The sequence below is a fragment of the Oratosquilla oratoria genome, chromosome 7, assembly GCF_046742065.1.
Source record: "Oratosquilla oratoria isolate Oo_2021 chromosome 7, ASM4674206v1, whole genome shotgun sequence".
NCBI lineage: Eukaryota > Metazoa > Arthropoda > Malacostraca > Stomatopoda > Squillidae > Oratosquilla > Oratosquilla oratoria.
The window spans coordinates 61447447-61454946 of NC_134783.1; positions in this window are offsets into that span (position 1 = coordinate 61447447).

Sequence of the window (7500 nt, forward strand, 5' to 3'; positions counted from 1 at the left end):
TCCAAACCCAGTGGCATTCTTTGTATATTTTGTTCAGGCTACAGGTCAATGGTTGTGCAGGTTTCAGACGCTTCGTGTTTCAGGTGAAGGAAGATCTCTGAAGCAAGAGCTAACATCCCATTAGGGGCGGTCATATACAGGGTATTGTATAGTGTAAAACTAGCTCTAAGTGGGTCCCGGTCTATATAGCCACTTTTCATGTTGGGGTTCGCCTCCCAGTCCCGATATTCGATACAACAAATTCCATACATCGTTATCGCCGTTAAGAATAAATAAATAGATAAAGAAATAAATGAATAAACAAATAAACAAATTAATGAATAAAAAAGATAAGAATAAATGAATAAATGAAATGATAAATAAATAAATGAATAAAAGATAAAATAAAATAAAACAAATGGAATAACTAGCCCGTGGAATTTCTACGAATATGACTAGTTAAGTGACATCGTACACCTGGCAGGCGTGTATGGTGAGTTCGTATCATATTCAATATTATAGTGAAATATCTTTAGATATCTAATCTTTAGATATCTAATCCATTAAACGTTTTTGATCATGAACGTTTCTGTGATTTAAAGTGGTTTCTTCATCTGGTATAGCTTAAAAGCACGATTTAATTTTCGAAGGAATCTTAATTTTTTTTTTCTCTTCATTATTTTTCCAACAACATCGGTCTGATATGTGTATATAGATGCTTGGTGCTGACACCTTCGATACGATGACATACGTATTGTTCTGGATAAAACCAGAGGATTTCGTTCAGGCCTGAACGGGCTCGCGATCGACTGAGACCCACATTCAACCCGATTCAGTCTCCACCTTGGCTAAATGAAATGGTCCAAAACAACAAATGAATGAATTTTTCGTTACTGAGTTGAAAGGGTTTAGTTTATTATTCCAAGTGTTGTCCCCTTGTCTAAATGGAATCATCTGTAATCAGAGATAAGTAGATAAATAGATATATAAAGAAATAAATGAATGAATAAGTGAATAAACGAATAATTAAACGAATAGACAAATATATACGTAAATGAATAAGTAAATGAATAAACAAATAAATATATAAATAAATATATAAATATAGATAGATATAAATATATAAATATAGATATAAGTATAGATATAAATATAAATATAAATATAAATATAAATATAAATATAAATATAAATATAAATATAAATATATATTTATATATATATATATATATATATATATATATATAGAGAGATATAAATAGATATAAATATATAGATAGATATAGATATATAAGTATAGGTATAAACATAGATAGATATAGATATAGATAAATAGATAAATAAATTAACATAGATAGATGGTTAAATAGATAAATAAGTAGATAAACTAACAAACAACAAGTATATAATATTCAATCTTTATATTCCGAATAAATAACTCATATCGATAGTGTTATGAAGACTCTAGGACGTGTTTTTATTTTTTCCCCGATTGAATTCGAACAAGAGGCACATAATAACTAGACAACCGTCATCATTTAGAAAACATTATTTTCTATTTTAAATTGACCAACCCTATATCGCTGTCGCTATCAGAAGCGTCAATAATCACCAACTACTTTCTTCAGAGTAACCGTCCATGGCACAAACTAACGTGAAGCCATCCCAAGTTAATTGTCAATACTAGTTAATATATAGTTAATACTAGCTATAACCACCACTCACCAGGGAATAGTAGATATGAAGACCATGCCTAGATACCTAAACAACAGCTAGCCACTATAAGATTTTACCTTGTCCATCGTCTCTTTTATAGCTAATACTAATTCTAACTACTATTCATCAAGTGATTATACATAAAAATACAATACGAAGATACATAAAAAACGGGAGACATTATTTGTTAAGTAGATACAAGAAGTACGAGGTACGTAGGTATTAGTCGAGATTCGTTTACATATATCAATAGCCTATTAAGTTGGACTAGTAATTGGTTGAATGGTCGAAAACAAAGAGTTGTTTTAAATGGAAAAACTTCTAGGTGGGAAAATGTTACAAGTGGAGTTCCTCAGGGTTCCGTTCTTGGGCCACTTCTATTCATAGTATATATAAATGATATAGACCATGGACTAAGATCTACTGTTTCCAAATTTGCTGATGATACAAAACTGTGCGGAATGGCAAATGATCACTTAAACCAATTAGATATTCAAGAAGATTTACATAAATTACAGCAATGGTCTGAAAAGTGGCTAATGAAATCTAACACGAGTAAATGCAAGGTAATGCACATGGGTAAAAACAACAATAAGTACGATTACAAGTTATTTGAAAATTCGTTAACAAAAGTGAATAGTGAAAAAGATCTCGGCGTAATTATCAGTAACGACCTCAAATCATCCAAGCAGTGTATTTCAGCCTCTGAGAAAGCAAATAAGATTCTAGGACTGATTGCGCGATCTTTTGATTTCAAAAGTCCATCGCTCATTAACAAGCTATATAAATCGTTAGTTTGTCCACATTTGGAATATGCTGTTTCCGTATGGTCACCGAATCTCATTTAAGACATTGACAGACTGAAAAAAGTACAACGGCGAGCCACAAAACTTATTCCAAATATAGAAAATAAATCATACGAAAATCGACTAAAACATATGAATCGGTTTTCCCTAAAAAAGCGTAGATTCAGAGGTAACTTGATACAGGTCTTTAAATTTCTAAAGGAAATTGACATCAAAAGTGACAAAATTTTCACATTGAATGAGAATCAGACAAGAAACAATGGTCTCAAACTGTCCGGAAATAGATTCAATTTAGAAGTGGATAGAAACAACTTCGCCAACCGTGTAGTTAATGAATGGAATAAACTTCCTGCACAGGTAGTGCAATGTAGTTTAGTTCGAAGCTTTAAAAATCATTTAGACAAACACCTAATCAAGATGCTGTTATGATTATAATTTATTTTATATCATTTGTTTTTGTTTTATCATTTGCCTGTTTGATTCTCATTTATTATTAGTTATATGTCAATTTATTATTATTTACTATTTACCTGTTTGTTTGATATTTAACTATATGCATTTGTTTATGTATTTCATTTGTTATTTACATTATTATAGTTTTTATTTATTAATCTATTATTATTATTATGATTTTTTTCGCATCCGACCTAGATATGGACCAAAACGTCTCCTGTCTGCATGCTCCGCCTTTGTAATCCTTATAAAAGGCCTCCCTGTGATCTCTGCACCATTCCTAGGATAACCCTGTAGTCAGTAGAGTATATGCTGGCCTTTAGTATATATAAGACAAGTCTATGCATTTTACAACATTCATAGGATGCACCTGTGAATTCGATTGTATCTACAGAGCATCCCTGTAGGCTCTATAGCATCTACAGGACATCCCTTTAGGCTCTACAGGACGGAGGCGACGGAACGAAGCTGGATGCCAAGGATGCCAAGCGGGTTAGAGTTCCATGTTTCTACAATCCAAATGTCACATTAGCGCACAGGAGAATGCACCGCATAGTGTTTAGTGTCCTGGAGTTAGTAGCTGGTGGCTACTACCAGACGACCGCAGCGCGCCAGCAGGGTGCTTACCGGCTGCCGGTTAGTGATTTTTTTTTTTTTTTTTTTTTTTTTTTTAGTTTAGTTTAGTTTAGTTTAGTTTAGGGGCCATTAATTAGTAACTGAGAGTTGTTGGTCTTCGGTAGTTTGCTTGCTACTTAATATAGTTCTTTTGTTTTATGGCTGGGTACTTTGCAGCTCACAGGTTTCATAGTATTCCAACATTTCCTTCTTCATTTTTATGTGGATTTTTCCAAGACTTTCTTTTTAAGGTTTAATACCCATCTTGGGCTTCAGAAATATTCGCCAGGATAAAGTATACGTAGTATGTTTTTAGCCTCTCATTTATCTGACACTGTCTATCAGTTAGCGAATATTTGATTATGGTTACTATATACTGGTAACCCGTAATTGGTTACTGGCTACCGTTTGTTGTATACCGGCTATTGGATGTTCATTACCATTTCATGATACTGCCAGTTACGGGCTAGTTGCTACTTGTTATTGGCTAGGAGTAGTGATTATGGCTTTTATTCTATTTTACTTTATCTTATTTTGAGTTTTCATTTTAACTTATTTTATTTTATTTTTATTTATTCTATTCGTTTTTTTCTATATTAATCTATTTCATTTTCTGTTATTCTATTTTGTTTTATTTTATTTTATTTCATTTTATCTTATTTCTTACTCTCTTTTGTATACGTATCTTAAAGACTGATCTTTTGTTAGTTGTCAGTAGCGTTTCGCGGTTAGTGACTACCACTGGACACTTCGTAATAATTTAATATGGTCTGTTAGTGGTTACGAGAAAAGATTTTGTTAACGGTCAGTAGATGTTAATTACCGATTTCTGATCAGTTAGTACTCAATTCTGGGACCTCACTATTGACTCTTGGTCATTAGGATTTCGTCAGTTGTTGCTGAACATTGGACCTTAGTTTTCCTAGTTACTGGTAACTACTCAGTTGTTCCTGGTCCAGGGGTTTTTACAAAGGATTAAAAAGGTGGAGCATGCCGACAGGAGAACTTTTGGTCCATATCTAGGTCGGATGCGAAAAAAAATCATAATAATAATAGAATAATAATTATAAAAAAAAATATAATAATTTATGCAACAAACAAAATACATAAATAAATGCATAGGTATAGTTGAATAACAAACAGGTAAACATTAAATAATAATAAATTGACACATAACTAATAATAAATGAGAATAAAACAGACAAATGATTAGGTGTTTGTCTAAATGATTTTTAAAGCTTCGAACTAAACTACATTGCACTACCTGTGCAGGAAGTTTATTCCATTCATTAACTACACGGTTGGCGAAGTTGTTTCTATCCACTTCTAAATTGAATCTATTTCCGGACAGTTTGAGACCATTGTTTCTTGTCTGATTCTCATTCAATGTGAAAATTTTGTCACTTTTGATGTCAATTTCCTTTAGAAATTTAAAGACCTGTATCAAGTTACCTCTGAATCTACGCTTTTTTAGGGAAAACCGATTCATATGTTTTAGTCGATTTTCGTATGATTTATTTTCTATATTTGGAATAAGTTTTGTGGCTCGCCGTTGTACTTTTTTCAGTCTGTCAATGTCTTAAATGAGATTCGGTGACCATACGGAAACAGCATATTCCAAATGTGGACAAACTAACGATTTATATAGCTTGTTAATGGGTGATGGACTTTTGAAATCAAAAGATCACGCAATCAGTTCTAGAACCTTATTTGCTTTCTCAGAGGCTGAAAGAGGCTTGGATGATTTGAGATCGTTACTGATAATTACGCCGAGATCTTTTTCATTAATCACTTTTGTTAACGAATTTCCAAATAACTTGTAATCGTACTTATTGTTGTTTTTACCTATGTGCATTACCTTGCATTTACTTATGTTAAATTTCATTTGCCATTTTCAGACCATTGCTGTAATTTATGTAAATCTTCTTAGATATCTAATTGGTTTAAGTGATCATTTGCCATTCCGCACAGTTTTGTATCATCAGCAAATTTGGAAACAGTAGATTTTAGTCCATGGTCTATATAATTTATATATACTATGAATAGAAGTGGCCGAAGAACGGAACCCTGAGGAACTCCACTTGTAACATTTTTCCATCTAGAAGTTTTTCCATTTAAAACAACTCTCTGTTTTCGATCATTCAACCAATTACCTGTCCAACTTAATAGGCTACCACTTATTCCGTGCGAAGCTAATTTAGTAAGTAGTTTTTCGTAGGGGACGGTATCAAAAGCTTTTGTAAAGTCTAGATATATTAAAACTATATTGTTTCTTTTATAAGTATTAAGCGAAGAGTATCATCCTGTAGATACTAAATCAGTATCCTATAGGTACAGTAGAACTTTTAGGGGTGTCCTATGAATACTGGAAACTCACAGGGGCGCCCTATAAGTACAAATAAAAGGATTGTCTTATGATGGTCACTGTAGATCCTTATGAGGTTTCTGTAAATACTGTACAGTAGAACTTACTAGAGTTTCATGCAGATACTGAAGAAGTCTATGGATTTGTAGAATTCATAACAGCATTCTGCAGAAAATGAAGAAGGGTTTCTCAAAGAAATTTATTATCACTGTTACAATTACTATTATTATTTTCATTGTTATCATTAATGCTGTCATCATCTTTACAACTTGCTAAGCATTATCATTATTATTGCATTTGCTACAATGAATATGTAATGTTCACACTTGTCGCCAACTATGGTAACACGGAGAGGTGGTGAGGTCCACTCCATGTATAAAATGCCCATGCTTGTTTGTACACCATTCCTTTGAAAAAGCATACCTGGGAAACTAGTCAGGAATAAACTCAAGACTAAGACTCCTGTGTTTCCTACTCCACTTACGTCATATATATATATATATATATATATATATATATATATATATATATATATATATATATATATATATTATAGGTATATATATATATATATATATATATATATATATACTGTATATATATATATACACACACATATATGCATATATGAGGTTTAATTTTGCTTAGGTGACATTCTACATTCTATCAGATGTTAGCCAAATTGAAATAGTTTAGTTCATCGATAACCAGAAGAAAAGGGTCAAAGTGTGGAGGGGGGTGCATCAATACTGGTGTTAACTAGAATAAAATTGGTAGAGTATGTCACAGTAACAAAAGAATAGGCCAAGCTTTAGTTCCTTCACAGTGGTAGCCGCTCCCCAATTTGAATAGATTCGTCTGTCGTCATCTAGAGTTCAGTTAAGGTGAAAGAGGAACAGTGTTATGTTCAGTATTAGCAATATATATATATATATATATATATATATATATATATATATATATATATATATATATATATATATATATATATAAAGTTTCTCACTTCTTGAGACCTGAAACTTTATAATTTGTTCTTCGATCATTGCTGACTCGCCCTTTCACTGTAGACGGGTCGTGTCAACTTTGCAAAAATATCTTTTATAAATGTTTCCAAACAGTTAGTTGGATTGCGGTTTTCGGAAATCAAACGAATAAGTTGTAATCACCTCTCAGTACATACATTTTTCTTTGTGATCATTCATTTTGTTGAGACTGCTACTCTAGCAGGCGATTTTTTTTTATTCTTTAAGAAAAAATCTTCAGCTCTTCTTAGAGCATAAGGTCTCGTATTCTCAAGAAGAAAGTTCCTAGCCAGCCAGTTTTCGAGGCCTATAGTCTGTTGTCTCACTGGCCATTTTCTTTTTTTATCTTAACTGATTACTATTTTAACTTCACTTAAACTCACAGAGAAGGTCATTCGTCATCAGTCTGGCTCGATCCCTTGAGGAGAGACAGTTATGGGCGCCGGGAGCCACAGTAATATAATGAGGGCATTTGAATGCCTTCAGCACCCTCTGCTCCTTCCACAGAGTGCTCGTTATCACGCGGGTGGGGTCAGGGCAGACG